This window comes from Pleurodeles waltl, chromosome 2_1 (assembly GCF_031143425.1).
Source record: "Pleurodeles waltl isolate 20211129_DDA chromosome 2_1, aPleWal1.hap1.20221129, whole genome shotgun sequence".
Classification (NCBI taxonomy): Eukaryota; Metazoa; Chordata; class Amphibia; order Caudata; family Salamandridae; genus Pleurodeles; species Pleurodeles waltl.
In genome coordinates this window covers 798712059-798726620 of record NC_090438.1, presented here as the reverse complement: position 1 = coordinate 798726620, position 14562 = coordinate 798712059, and positions in this window count along the sequence as shown.

Here is a 14562-nt window from a genome sequence, read left to right as displayed (position 1 = left end):
GGGTAAAAGAACCTGGTGAGAGCCCCACAAGTCACCCCATCTTGGATTCCCCTAGGTGTCTAGTTTTCACAAATGTGCAGGTTTGGTAGGTTTCCATAGGTTCCGGCTGAGCTAGACGCCAAAATCCACAACTAGGCACTTTGCAAAAAAACAGGTCTGTTTTCTTTGGAAGAATGTGATGTCTCCACATTTTGTTTTGTGGCATTTCCTGTGGCGGGCGCTAGGCCTACCCACACAAGTGAGGAACAATTTTTATTGGGATGCATGAGGGAACTCTGGGTGAAAGGAAATTTGTGGCACGTCTCAGATTCCAGATCTTTTTGTCACCTAAATGTGAGGAAAAAGTGTTTTTTTAGCCAAATTTTGAGGTTTGCAAAGGATTCTGAGTACCAGAACCTGGTGAGAGCCCCACAAGCCACCCCATATTGGATTCCCCTAGGTGTCTAGTTTTAAAAAATGCGCAGCTTTGGTAGGTTTCCATAGGTGCCGGCTGAGCTAGAGGCCAAAATCCACACCTAGGCACTTTCCAAAAACAGGTCAGTTGTCTTTGGGAGAATGTTATGTGTCCACGTTGTGTTTCAGAGCATTTCCTGAAGCAGGCGTTAGGCCTACCCACACAAATGAGGAACCATTTTTATCTGGAGACATGGGGGAATGCTGGGTAGAAGGAAATGTGTGGCTCCTCTCAGATTCCAGAACTTTCTGTCACTGAAATGTGAGGAAAAAGTGTTTTTTCACCTAATTGTGAGGTTTACAACGGATTCTGGGTAAAATAACCTGGTGAGAGCCCCACAAGTCACCCCATCTTGGATTCCCCTAGGTGTCTAGTTTTCACAAATGTGCAGGTTTGGTAGGTTTCCATAGGTTCCGGCTGAGCTAGACGCCAAAATCCAAAACTAGGCACTTTGCAAAAAAACAGGTCTGTTTTCTTTGGAAGAATGTGATGTCTCCACGTTTTGTTTTGGGGCATTTCCTGTGGCGGGCGCTAGGCCTACCCACACAAGTGAGGAACCATTTTTATTGGGATGCATGGGGGAACGCTGGGTGAAAGGAAATTTGTGGCTCCTCTCAGATTCCAGATCTTTTTGTCACCTAAATGTGAGGGAAAAGTGTTTTTTTAGCCAAATTTTGAGGTTTGCAAAGGATTCTGAGTACCAGAACCTGGTGAGAGCCCCACAAGCCACCCCATATTGGATTCCCCTAGGTGTCTAGTTTTAAAAAATGCGCAGGTTTGGTAGGTTTCCATAGGTGCCGGCTGAGCTAGAGGCCAAAATCCACACCTAGGCACTTTCCAAAAACAGGTCAGTTGTCTTTGGGAGAATGTTATGTGTCCACGTTGTGTTTCAGAGCATTTCCTGAAGCAGGCGTTAGGCCTACCCACACAAATGAGGAACCATTTTTATCTGGAGACATGGGGGAATGCTGGGTAGAAGGAAATGTGTGGCTCCTCTCAGATTCCAGAACTTTCTGTCACTGAAATGTGAGGAAAAAGTGTTTTTTCACCTAATTGTGAGGTTTACAACAGATTCTGGGTAAAATAACCTGGTGAGAGCCCCACAAGTCACCCCATCTTGGATTCCCCTAGGTGTCTAGTTTTCACAAATGTGCAGGTTTGGTAGGTTTCCATAGGTGCCGGCTGTGCTAGAGGCCAAAATCCACAGCTAGGCACTTTCCAAAAACAGGTCAGTTGTCTTTGGGAGAATGTTATGTGTCCACGTTGTGTTTCAGAGCATTTCCTGTCGCAGGCGTTAGGCTTACCCACACAAATGAGGAACCATTTTTATCTGGAGACATGGGGGAATGCTGGGTAGAAGGAAATGTGTGGCTCCTCTCAGATTCTAGAACTTTCTGTCACCGAAATGTGAGGAAAAAGTGTTTTTTCACCTAATTGTGAGGTTTGCAACGGATTCTGGGTAAAAGAACCTGGTGAGAGCCCCACAAGTCACCCCATCTTGGATTCCCCTATGTGTCTAGTTTTCAAAATAGCAAAGGTTTGGTAGGTTTCCCTAGGTAGCAGCTGAGCTAGAGGCAAAAATCCAAAGCTAGGCACTTTGCCAAAAACAGGTCTGTTTTCTTTGGGAAAATGTGATGTGTCCATCGTGTGTTTTGGGTCATTTCCTGTGGCGGGCGCTAGGCCTACCCACACAAGTGAGGAACCATTTTTTATTCGGGAGACATGGGGAAACACTGGGTGAAAGGGAATGTGTGGCTCCTGTCAGATTCCAGAGCTTTCTGTCACCGAACTGTGAGGAAAAAGTGTTTTTTAGACCAAACTCTGAGGGTTGAAAAGGATTCTGGGTAACATAACCTGGTAAGAGCCCCACAAGTCACCCCATCCTGAATTCCCATAGGTGTCTAGTTTTAAAAAATGCACAGGTTTGGTTGGTTTCCCTAGGTGTCGGCAGAGCTAGAGGCCAAAATCCACAGCTAGGCACTTTGCAAAAAACAGGTCAGTTTTCTTTGGGAGAATGTGATGTGTCCATGTTGTCTTTTGGGGCATTTCCTTTCACAGGCACTAGGCCTACCACACACAAGTTAGGTACCATTTTTATCGGGAGAATAGGGGTAACGCTGGGTGGAAGGACATTTGTGGCTCCTCTCAGATTCCAAAACTTTCTGCCTCCAAAATTTGAGGAAAAAGTGTTTTTTTAGCCAAATTTTGAGGTTTGCAAAGGATTCTGGGTAACAGAACCTGGTGAGAGCCACAGAAGTCACCCCATCTTGGATTCCCCTAGGTGTATAGTTTTCAAAAATGTGCAGGTTTGGTACGTTTTCATAGGTGCCGGCTGAGCTAGAGGCAAAAATCCATAGCTAGGCACTTTGCAAAAACAGGTCTATTTTCTTTGGGAGAATGTGGTGTGTCTACTTTGTGTTATGGGCCTTTACTTGTCACGGGCGCTAGGATAAGCCACAGAAGTGAGGAACCATTTTTATTGGGAGACATGGGGGAACGTTGGGTGAAAGGAAATTTGTGACTCCTCACAGATTCCAGAACTTTCTGTCACCAAAATGTGAGGAAAATGTGTTTTTTTAGCCAAGTTTTGTGGCTTGCAAATGATTCTGCTTAACAAAACCTGGTGAGAGCCCCACAAGTCATCCCCATCTTGGAGTTTCCTACGTGTCTACTTAAAAAAAAAATGCACAGGTTTGGTAGGTTACATTAGGTACAGGCTGAGCTAGAGGCCAAACTCCATAGCTAGGCACTTTCCAAAAAGCAGCTCTGTTTTCTTTGGGAAAATGTGATGTGTCTATGTTGTGTTTTGGGGCATTTTCTGTCTTGGGTGCTAGGCCTTCCTACACAAGTAAGGTTCAAATTTTATCTGGATAGTTGAGGAAACGATATGTGGAAGAAAATGTGTGGCTCCTCTCAGATTCCAAAACTTTCTGTCACCAAAATGTGAGGAATAAGTGTTTTTCGGCCTTATTTTGAGGTTTGCAAAGGATTCTTGGTAACAGAACCTGGGGGGAAGAGCCCCACAAGTCACCCATCTTGGATTCTCCTAGGTGTCTAGTTTACAAAAATGAGCAGGTTTGGTAGGTCTCCCTAGGTGCCTGCTGATCTAGAGGCCAAAAATCCACAGCGAGGCACTTTGCAAAAAACAGGTAGGTTTTCTTTGGGAGCATGTGATGTGTCCACATTATGTTTTGGGGCGTTTCCTGTGGCGGGCGCTAGGCCTACCCACTCAAGTGAGGAACCATTTTTATAGGGAGAAATGGGGAACCGCTGGGTGAAAGGAAAATTGTGGTCCTCTCAGATTCCAGAACATTCTGTCACCGAAATGTGAGGAAAACTTGTTTTTTAGCCAACTTTTGAGGTTTGCAAAGGATTCTGGGTAACAGAGCCTGGTAAGAAGCCCCACAAGTCACCCCATATTGGATTCCCCTAGGTGTCTAGTTTTAACAAATGCGCAGGTTTGGTAGGTTTCCATAGGTGCCGGCTGTGCTAGAGGCCAAAATCCACAGCTAGGCACTTTCCAAAAACAGGTCAGTTGTCTTTGGGAGAATGTTATGTGTCCACGTTGTGTTTCAGAGCATTTCCTGTCGCAGGCGTTAGGCTTACCCACACAAATGAGGAACCATTTTTATCTGGAGACATGGGGGAATGCTGGGTAGAAGGAAATGTGTGGCTCCTCTCAGATTCTAGAACTTTCTGTCACCGAAATGTGAGGAAAAAGTGTTTTTTCACCTAATTGTGAGGTTTGCAACGGATTCTGGGTAAAAGAACCTGGTGAGAGCCCCACAAGTCACCCCATCTTGGATTCCCCTAGGTGTCTAGTTTTCACACATGTGCAGGTTTGGTAGGTTTCCATAGGTTCCGGCTGAGCTAGACGCCAAAATCCACAACTAGGCACTTTGCAAAAAAAACAGGTCTGTTTTCTTTGGAAGAATGTGATGTCTCCACATTTTGTTTTGGGGCATTTCCTGTGGCGGGCGCTAGGCCTACCCACACAAGTGAGGAACCATTTTTATTGGGATGCATGAGGGAACGCTGGGTGAAAGGAAATTTGTGGCACGTCTCAGATTCCAGATCTTTTTGTCACCTAAATGTGAGGAAAAAGTGTTTTTTTAGCCAAATTTTGAGGTTTGCAAAGGATTCTGAGTACCAGAACCTGGTGAGAGCCCCACAAGTCACTCCATCTTGGATTCCCCTATGTGTCTAGTTTTCAAAATAGCAAAGGTTTGGTAGGTTTCCCTAGGTAGCAGCTGAGCTAGAGGCAAAAATCCAAAGCTAGGCACTTTGCCAAAAACAGGTCTGTTTTCTTTGGGAAAATGTGATGTGTCCATCGTGTGTTTTGGGTCATTTCCTGTGGCGGGCGCTAGGCCTACCCACACAAGTGAGGAACCATTTTTTATTCGGGAGACATGGGGAAACACTGGGTGAAAGGGAATGTGTGGCTCCTGTCAGATTCCAGAGCTTTCTGTCACCGAACTGTGAGGAAAAAGTGTTTTTTAGACCAAACTCTGAGGGTTGAAAAGGATTCTGGGTAACATAACCTGGTAAGAGCCCCACAAGTCACCCCATCCTGAATTCCCATAGGTGTCTAGTTTTAAAAAATGCACAGGTTTGGTTGGTTTCCCTAGGTGTCGGCAGAGCTAGAGGCCAAAATCCACAGCTAGGCACTTTGCAAAAAACAGGTCAGTTTTCTTTGGGAGAATGTGATGTGTCCATGTTGTCTTTTGGGGCATTTCCTTTCACAGGCACTAGGCCTACCACACACAAGTTAGGTACCATTTTTATCGGGAGAATAGGGGTAACGCTGGGTGGAAGGACATTTGTGGCTCCTCTCAGATTCCAAAACTTTCTGCCTCCAAAATTTGAGGAAAAAGTGTTTTTTTAGCCAAATTTTGAGGTTTGCAAAGGATTCTGGGTAACAGAACCTGGTGAGAGCCACAGAAGTCACCCCATCTTGGATTCCCCTAGGTGTATAGTTTTCAAAAATGTGCAGGTTTGGTACGTTTTCATAGGTGCCGGCTGAGCTAGAGGCAAAAATCCATAGCTAGGCACTTTGCAAAAACAGGTCTATTTTCTTTGGGAGAATGTGGTGTGTCTACTTTGTGTTATGGGCCTTTACTTGTCACGGGCGCTAGGATAAGCCACAGAAGTGAGGAACCATTTTTATTGGGAGACATGGGGGAACGCTGGGTGAAAGGAAATTTGTGACTCCTCACAGATTCCAGAACTTTCTGTCACCAAAATGTGAGGAAAATGTGTTTGTTTAGCCAAGTTTTGTGGCTTGCAAAGGATTACGCGTAACAAAACCTGGTGAGAGCCCCACAAGTCATCCCCATCTTGGAGTTTCCTACGTGTCTACTTTTTAAAAAAATGCACAGGTTTGGTAGGTTACATTAGGTGCCGGCTGAGCTAGAGGCCAAACTCCATAGCTAGGTACTTTCAAAAAGAAGCTCTGTTTTCTTTTGGAAAATGTGATGTGTCTATGTTGTGTTTTGGGGCATTTTCTGTCTTGGGTGCTAGGCCTACCTACACAAGTAAGGTTCAAATTTTATCGGTATAGTTGAGGAAACGCTATGTGGAAGGAAATGTGTGGCTCCTCTCAGATTCCAAAACTTTCTGTCACCAAATTGTGAGGAATACGTGCTTTTTGGCCTTATTTTGAGGTTTGCAAAGGATTCTTGGTAACAGAACCTGGGGGGAAGAGCCCCACAAGTCACCCATCTTGGATTTCCCTAGGTGTCTAGTTTTAAAAAATGTGCAGGTTTGGTAGGTTTCCATAGGTGCCGGCTGAGCTAGAGGCCAAAATCCACAGCTAGGCACTTTGCAAAAAACAGGTCTGTTTTCTATGGAAGAATGTGATGTGTCCACTTTGTGTTTTGGGAGGGTACCTTTTGCGGGCGCAAGGCCTACCCACACAAGTGAGGTTCCAATTTTATGGGGAGACTTGAGGGAACGCTGGGTGGAAGAAAATGTGTGGCTCCTCTCAGATTCCAGAACTTTCTGTCACCAAAATGTGAGGAATACGTGCTTTTTGGCCTTATTTTGAGGTTTGCAAAGGATTCTTGGTAACAGAACCTGGGGGGAAGAGCCCCACAAGTCACCCATATTGGATTCCCCTAGTTGTCTAGTTTTAACAAATGCGCAGGTTTGGTAGGTTTCCATAGGTGCCGGCTGAGCTAGACGCCAAAATCCACAGCTAGGCACTTTCCAAAAACAGGTCAGTTGTCTTTGGGAGAATGTTATGTGTCCACGTTGTGTTTCAGAGCATTTCCTGTCACAGGCGTTAGGCCTACCCACACAAATGAGGAACCATTTTTATCTGGAGACATGGGGGAATGCTGGGTAGAAGGAAATGTGTGGCTCCTCTCAGATTCTAGAACTTTCTGTCACCGAAATGTGAGGAAAAAATTGTTTTTTCACCTAATTGTGAGGTTTGCAACGGATTCTGGGTAAAAGAACCTGGTGAGAGCCCCACAAGTCACCCCATCTTGGATTTCCCTAGGTGTCTAGTTTAAAAAAATGTGCAGGTTTGGTAGGTTTCCATAGGTGCCGGCTGAGCTAGAGGCCAAAATCCACAGCTAGGCACTTTGCAAAAAACAGGTCTGTTTTCTATGGAAGAATGTGATATGTCCACTTTGTGTTTTGGGAGGGTACCTTTTGCGGGTGCTAGGCCTACCCACACAAATGAGGTTCCAATTTTATGGGGAGACTTGAGGGAACGCTGGGTGGAAGAAAATGTGTGGCTCCTCTCAGATTCCAGAACTTTCTGTCACCAAAATGTGAGGAGTAAGTTTTTTTTGGCCTTATTTTGGGGTTTGCAAAGGATTCTTGGTAACAGAACCTGGGGGTAAGAGCCCCACAAGTCACCCATCTTGGATTCCCCTAGGTGTCTAGTTTACAAAAATGAGCAGGTTTGGTAGGTCTCCCTAGGTGCCTGCTGATCTAGAGGCCAAAAATCCACAGCTAGGCACTTTGCAAAAAACAGGTAGGTTTTCTTTGGGAGCATTTGATGTGTCCACATTATGATTTGGGGCTTTTCCTGTGGCGGGCGCTAGGCCTACGCACTCAAGTGAGGAACCATTTTTATAGGGAGATATGGGGAACCGCTGGGTGAAAGGAAAATTGTGGTCCTCTCAGATTCCAGAACATTCTGTCACCGAAATGTGAGGAAAACTTGTTTTTAGCCAATGCTTGAGGTTTGCAAAGGATTCTAGGTAACAGAGCCTGGTGAGAGCCCCACAAGTCACCCCATATTGGATTCCCCTAGGTGTCTAGTTTTAACAAATGCGCAGGTTTGGTAGGTTTCCTTAGGTGCCGGCTGAGCTAGAGGCCAAAATACACAGCTAGGAACTTTCCAAAAACAGGTCAGTTGTCTTTGGGAGAATGTTATGTGTCCACGTTGTGTTTCAGAGCATTTCCTGTCACAGGCGTTAGGCCTACCCACACAAATGAGGAACCATTTTTATCTGGAGACATGGGGGAATGCTGGGTAGAAGGAAATGTGTGGCTCCTCTCAGATTCTAGAACTTTCTGTCACCGAAATGTGAGGAAAAAGTGTTTTTTCACCAAGTTGTGAGGTTTGCAACGGATTCTGGGTAAAAGAACCTGGTGAGAGCCCCACAAGTCACCCCATCTTGGATTCCCCTAGGTGTCTAGTTTTCACAAATGTGCAGGTTTGGTAGGTTTCCATAGGTTCCGGCTGAGCTAGACGCCAAAATCCACAACTAGGCACTTTGCAAAAAAACAGGTCTGTTTTCTTTGGAAGAATGTGATGTCTCCACATTTTGTTTTGTGGCATTTCCTGTGGCGGGCGCTAGGCCTACCCACACAAGTGAGGAACAATTTTTATTGGGATGCATGAGGGAACTCTGGGTGAAAGGAAATTTGGGGCACGTCTCAGATTCCAGATCTTTTTGTCACCTAAATGTGAGGAAAAAGTGTTTTTTTAGCCAAATTTTGAGGTTTGCAAAGGATTCTGAGTACCAGAACCTGGTGAGAGCCCCACAAGCCACCCCATATTGGATTCCCCTAGGTGTCTATTTTTAAAAAATGCGCAGGTTTGGTAGGTTTCCATAGGTGCCGGCTGAGCTAGAGGCCAAAATCCACACCTAGGCACTTTCCAAAAACAGGTCAGTTGTCTATGGGAGAATGTTATGTGTCCACGTTGTGTTTCAGAGCATTTCCTGAAGCAGGCGTTAGGCCTACCCACACAAATGAGGAACCATTTTTATCTGGAGACATGGGGGAATGCTGGGTAGAAGGAAATGTGTGGCTCCTCTCAGATTCCAGAACTTTCTGTCACTGAAATGTGAGGAAAAAGTGTTTTTTCACCTAATTGTGAGGTTTACAACGGATTCTGGGTAAAAGAACCTGGTGAGAGCCCCACAAGTCACCCCATCTTGGATTCCCCTAGGTGTCTAGTTTTCACAAATGTGCAGGTTTGGTAGGTTTCCATAGGTTCCGGCTGAGCTAGACGCCAAAATCCAAAACTAGGCACTTTGCAAAAAAACAGGTCTGTTTTCTTTGGAAGAATGTGATGTCTCCACGTTTTGTTTTGGGGCATTTCCTGTGGCGGGCGCTAGGCCTACCCACACAAGTGAGGAACCATTTTTATTGGGATGCATGGGGGAACGCTGGGTGAAAGGAAATTTGTGGCTCCTCTCAGATTCCAGATCTTTTTGTCACCTAAATGTGAGGGAAAAGTGTTTTTTTAGCCAAATTTTGAGGTTTGCAAAGGATTCTGAGTACCAGAACCTGGTGAGAGCCCCACAAGTCACTCCATCTTGGATTCCCCTATGTGTCTAGTTTTCAAAATAGCAAAGGTTTGGTAGGTTTCCCTAGGTAGCAGCTGAGCTAGAGGCAAAAATCCAAAGCTAGGCACTTTGCCAAAAACAGGTCTGTTTTCTTTGGGAAAATGTGATGTGTCCATGGTGTGTTTTGGGTCATTTCCTGTGGCGGGCGCTAGGCCTACCCACACAAGTGAGGAACCATTTTTTATTCGGGAGACATGGGGAAACACTGGGTGAAAGGGAATGTGTGGCTCCTGTCAGATTCCAGAGCTTTCTGTCACCGAACTGTGAGGAAAAAGTGTTTTTTAGACCAAACTCTGAGGGTTGAAAAGGATTCTGGGTAACATAACCTGGTAAGAGCCCCACAAGTCACCCCATCCTAAATTCCCATAGGTGTCTAGTTTTAAAAAATGCACAGGTTTGGTTGGTTTCCCTAGGTGTCGGCAGAGCTAGAGGCCAAAATCCACAGCTAGGCACTTTGCAAAAAACAGGTCAGTTTTCTTTGGGAGAATGTGATGTGTCCATGTTGTCTTTTGGGGCATTTCCTGTCACAGGCACTAGGCCTACCACACACAAGTTAGGTACCATTTTTATCGGGAGAATAGGGGTAACGCTGGGTGGAAGGACATTTGTGGCTCCTCTCAGATTCCAAAACTTTCTGCCTCCAAAATTTGAGGAAAAAGTGTTTTTTTAGCCAAATTTTGAGGTTTGCAAAGGATTCTAGGTAACAGAGCCTGGTGAGAGCCCCACAAGTCACCCCATATTGGATTCCCCTAGGTGTCTAGTTTTAAAAAATGCGCAGGTTTGGTAGGTTTCCATAGGTGCCGGCTGAGCTAGAGGCCAAAATCCACACCTAGGCACTTTCCAAAAACAGGTCAGTTGTCTATGGGAGAATGTTATGTGTCCACGTTGTGTTTCAGAGCATTTCCTGAAGCAGGCGTTAGGCCTACCCACACAAATGAGGAACCATTTTTATCTGGAGACATGGGGGAATGCTGGGTAGAAGGAAATGTGTGGCTCCTCTCAGATTCCAGAACTTTCTGTCACTGAAATGTGAGGAAAAAGTGTTTTTTCACCTAATTGTGAGGTTTACAACGGATTCTGGGTAAAAGAACCTGGTGAGAGCCCCACAAGTCACCCCATCTTGGATTCCCCTAGGTGTCTAGTTTTCACAAATGTGCAGGTTTGGTAGGTTTCCATAGGTTCCGGCTGAGCTAGACGCCAAAATCCAAAACTAGGCACTTTGCAAAAAAACAGGTCTGTTTTCTTTGGAAGAATGTGATGTCTCCACGTTTTGTTTTGGGGCATTTCCTGTGGCGGGCGCTAGGCCTACCCACACAAGTGAGGAACCATTTTTATTGGGATGCATGGGGGAACGCTGGGTGAAAGGAAATTTGTGGCTCCTCTCAGATTCCAGATCTTTTTGTCACCTAAATGTGAGGGAAAAGTGTTTTTTTAGCCAAATTTTGAGGTTTGCAAAGGATTCTGAGTACCAGAACCTGGTGAGAGCCCCACAAGTCACCCCATCTTGGATTCCCCTATGTGTCTAGTTTTCAAAATAGCACAGGTTTGGTACGTTTCCATAGGTGCCGGCTGAGCTAGAGGCCAAAATCCATAGCTAGGCACTTTGCAAAAACAGATCTATTTTCTTTGGGAGAATGTGGTGTGTCTACTTTGTGTTATGGGCCTTTACTTGTCACGGGCGCTAGGATAAGCCACAGAAGTGAGGAACCATTTTTATTGGGAGACATGGGGGAACGTTGGGTGAAAGGAAATTTGTGACTCCTCACAGATTCCAGAACTTTCTGTCACCAAAATGTGAGGAAAATGTGTTTTTTTAGCCAAGTTTTGTGGCTTGCAAATGATTCTGCTTAACAAAACCTGGTGAGAGCCCCACAAGTCATCCCCATCTTGGAGTTTCCTACGTGTCTACTTAAAAAAAAAATGCACAGGTTTGGTAGGTTACATTAGGTACAGGCTGAGCTAGAGGCCAAACTCCATAGCTAGGCACTTTCCAAAAAGCAGCTCTGTTTTCTTTGGGAAAATGTGATGTGTCTATGTTGTGTTTTGGGGCATTTTCTGTCTTGGGTGCTAGGCCTTCCTACACAAGTAAGGTTCAAATTTTATCTGGATAGTTGAGGAAACGATATGTGGAAGAAAATGTGTGGCTCCTCTCAGATTCCAAAACTTTCTGTCACCAAAATGTGAGGAATAAGTGTTTTTCGGCCTTATTTTGAGGTTTGCAAAGGATTCTTGGTAACAGAACCTGGGGGGAAGAGCCCCACAAGTCACCCATCTTGGATTCTCCTAGGTGTCTAGTTTACAAAAATGAGCAGGTTTGGTAGGTCTCCCTAGGTGCCTGCTGATCTAGAGGCCAAAAATCCACAGCGAGGCACTTTGCAAAAAACAGGTAGGTTTTCTTTGGGAGCATGTGATGTGTCCACATTATGTTTTGGGGCATTTCCTGTGGCGGGCGCTAGGCCTACCCACTCAAGTGAGGAACCATTTTTATAGGGAGATATGGGGAACCGCTGGGTGAAAGGAAAATTGTGGTCCTCTCAGATTCCAGAACATTCTGTCACCGAAATGTGAGGAAAACTTGTTTTTTAGCCAACTTTTGAGGTTTGCAAAGGATTCTGGGTAACAGAGCCTGGTAAGAAGCCCCACAAGTCACCCCATATTGGATTCCCCTAGGTGTCTAGTTTTAACAAATGCGCAGGTTTGGTAGGTTTCCATAGGTGCCGGCTGTGCTAGAGGCCAAAATCCACAGCTAGGCACTTTCCAAAAACAGGTCAGTTGTCTTTGGGAGAATGTTATGTGTCCACGTTGTGTTTCAGAGCATTTCCTGTCGCAGGCGTTAGGCTTACCCACACAAATGAGGAACCATTTTTATCTGGAGACATGGGGGAATGCTGGGTAGAAGGAAATGTGTGGCTCCTCTCAGATTCTAGAACTTTCTGTCACCGAAATGTGAGGAAAAAGTGTTTTTTCACCTAATTGTGAGGTTTGCAACGGATTCTGGGTAAAAGAACCTGGTGAGAGCCCCACAAGTCACCCCATCTTGGATTCCCCTAGGTGTCTAGTTTTCACAAATGTGCAGGTTTGGTAGGTTTCCTTAGGTTCCGGCTGAGCTAGACGCCAAAATCCACAACTAGGCACTTTGCAAAAAAAACAGGTCTGTTTTCTTTGGAAGAATGTGATGTCTCCACATTTTGTTTTGGGGCATTTCCTGTGGCGGGCGCTAGGCCTACTCACACAAGTGAGGAACCATTTTTATTGGGATGCATGAGGGAACGCTGGGTGAAAGGAAATTTGTGGCACGTCTCAGATTCCAGATCTTTTTGTCACCTAAATGTGAGGAAAAAGTGTTTTTTTAGCCAAATTTTGAGGTTTGCAAAGGATTCTGAGTACCAGAACCTGGTGAGAGCCCCACAAGTCACTCCATCTTGGATTCCCCTATGTGTCTAGTTTTCAAAATAGCAAAGGTTTGGTAGGTTTCCCTAGGTAGCAGCTGAGCTAGAGGCAAAAATCCAAAGCTAGGCACTTTGCCAAAAACAGGTCTGTTTTCTTTGGGAAAATGTGATGTGTCCATGGTGTGTTTTGGGTCATTTCCTGTGGCGGGCGCTAGGCCTACCCACACAAGTGAGGAACCATTTTTTATTCGGGAGACATGGGGAAACACTGGGTGAAAGGGAATGTGTGGCTCCTGTCAGATTCCAGAGCTTTCTGTCACCGAACTGTGAGGAAAAAGTGTTTTTTAGACCAAACTCTGAGGGTTGAAAAGGATTCTGGGTAACATAACCTGGTAAGAGCCCCACAAGTCACCCCATCCTGAATTCCCATAGGTGTCTAGTTTTAAAAAATGCACAGGTTTGGTTGGTTTCCCTAGGTGTCGGCAGAGCTAGAGGCCAAAATCCACAGCTAGGCACTTTGCAAAAAACAGGTCAGTTTTCTTTGGGAGAATGTGATGTGTCCATGTTGTCTTTTGGGGCATTTCCTGTCACAGGCACTAGGCCTACCACACACAAGTTAGGTACCATTTTTATCGGGAGAATAGGGGTAACGCTGGGTGGAAGGACATTTGTGGCTCCTCTCAGATTCCAAAACTTTCTGCATCCAAAATTTGAGGAAAAAGTGTTTTTTTAGCCAAATTTTGAGGTTTGCAAAGGATTCTGGGTAACAGAACCTGGTGAGAGCCACAGAAGTCACCCCATCTTGGATTCCCCTAGGTGTATAGTTTTCAAAAATGTGCAGGTTTGGTACGTTTTCATAGGTGCCGGCTGAGCTAGAGGCAAAAATCCATAGCTAGGCACTTTGCAAAAACAGGTCTATTTTCTTTGGGAGAATGTGGTGTGTCTACTTTGTGTTATGGGCCTTTACTTGTCACGGGCGCTAGGATAAGCCACAGAAGTGAGGAACCATTTTTATTGGGAGACATGGGGGAATGCTGGGTGAAAGGAAATTTGTGACTCCTCACAGATTCCAGAACTTTCTGTCACCAAAATGTGAGGAAAATGTGTTTGTTTAGCCAAGTTTTGTGGCTTGCAAAGGATTACGCGTAACAAAACCTGGTGAGAGCCCCACAAGTCATCCCCATCTTGGAGTTTCCTACGTGTCTACTTTTTAAAAAAATGCACAGGTTTGGTAGGTTACATTAGGTGCCGGCTGAGCTAGAGGCCAAACACCATAGCTAGGTACTTTCAAAAAGAAGCTCTGTTTTCTTTTGGAAAATGTGATGTGTCTATGTTGTGTTTTGGGGCATTTTCTGTCTTGGGTGCTAGGCCTACCTACACAAGTAAGGTTCAAATTTTATCGGTATAGTTGAGGAAACGCTATGTGGAAGGAAATGTGTGGCTCCTCTCAGATTCCAAAACTTTCTGTCACCAAATTGTGAGGAATACGTGCTTTTTGGCCTTATTTTGAGGTTTGCAAAGGATTCTTGGTAACAGAACCTGGGGGGAAGAGCCCCACAAGTCACCCGTCTTGGATTTCCCTAGGTGTCTAGTTTTAAAAAATGTGCAGGTTTGGTAGGTTTCCATAGGTGCCGGCTGAGCTAGAGGCCAAAATCCACAGCTAGGCACTTTGCAAAAAACAGGTCTGTTTTCTATGGAAGAATGTGATGTGTCCACTTTGTGTTTTGGGAGGGTACCTTTTGCGGGCGCAAGGCCTACCCACACAAGTGAGGTTCCAATTTTATGGGGAGACTTGAGGGAACGCTGGGTGGAAGAAAATGTGTGGCTCCTCTCAGATTCCAGAACTTTCTGTCACCAAAATGTGAGGAATACGTGCTTTTTGGCCTTATTTTGAGGTTTGCAAAGG